The sequence below is a fragment of the Cynara cardunculus genome, assembly GCF_001531365.2.
Source record: "Cynara cardunculus var. scolymus isolate 2C chromosome LG 1, CcrdV1, whole genome shotgun sequence".
NCBI lineage: Eukaryota > Viridiplantae > Streptophyta > Magnoliopsida > Asterales > Asteraceae > Cynara > Cynara cardunculus.
Window position 1 is genome coordinate 43,617,542 of NC_037528.1, and position 1,322 is coordinate 43,618,863.

Below are 1,322 nucleotides of genomic sequence, written 5' to 3' on the forward strand. Positions count from 1 at the left end.
AAAATTGAATTAAAAAAATACACAAATAAAAACTTTTAAATAGTTAATTTGATACTAATATTGATATATAATTTTGCAAATTTTATATGATATTTTTAATTTTATATTTTATTCAAAAATAAAAACATTATCGTTTTCTTAAAACCACATAAAATCGTAAAATATCGATATAGATAAAAAATAAAACGAAACATTGAAATCGAAATGTGTCTCGATGCATAGCACAAGTACCCTTCAAGTACTTAATTATTATCTTTATAAAAAATTATATTATAAAACCAAAAAATAAATTATTTCGTCATTAGTCCTAAATTAGATTATAAATAAAAAAATTGAATTAAATAAATTACACAAAAAAATGTTAAATAATTAATTTGATATTAATTTTGATTTTTTTCGATTTTTTTTGATATTAAAATTAATATTTTATTCAAAAATAAAAATGTTATCAGTTTCTCAAAAACACATAAAACTTTATTATAATATCTTTGTGGACAAAGAATAAAAACAAAACATTAAAATCGAGATTTATCTTGCTGCATTGCACGAGTACTCTTCTACTCTGTGTGTGTGTGTGTGTGTTGGGAGGTTTACTTTACAAACCATTCATTTCATACAAAATATATAAATTAGCATCAATTAATAGCATAATTCTATTTTTTTTCTTTATTTTTAATGCATAAGGATATGTTTGTCCTTTGGTTTTATAATAGATAATTTTTTGTAATATTTTAATTGTGTCTAAATCTGGAAAATTATATATATCAGAGGTTTCTTAGAAAACAATCTATCAATTTGTTTTTAATAGATACTTACCACCATTAATATTTTATATTTTTTATTAAACAAAAATAATCTGTCAATTTCAAAGTCTATTTATAATCATTTTTTGTTAAGAATTTATTTATTTCATTTTCATAATAACAAAATGTAACACCCCCGTCTCGCGTGGTCAAAGACAGGAGATGCCACAATTAGGATAAAAAAAACGCGCTATATAAAACAGAGCAGCTAATAACATTTACGAAAAGATAATTACATAACCATAGACGGAGATAACGTGTCTCAAAATACGGTTTCAAAATACCAGTATGTCTACATTAGTCATTAAAAGTTTAACAAAAGTATGACTTAATGAGTTATCTTCAATATTGTCATCTCCATAGCTCTCATCCCAAAATCCCTGCTAAGTCATGTACCTGTCGAGGACAAGAAAATCTCGGCTGAGCTTAATGCTCAGTGAACGGATAATAATAATTAAACAATGAATATGAGATAACAAGTTCAAAAGCAATTTATAAAGCCAAGTGATAATTCAAAAG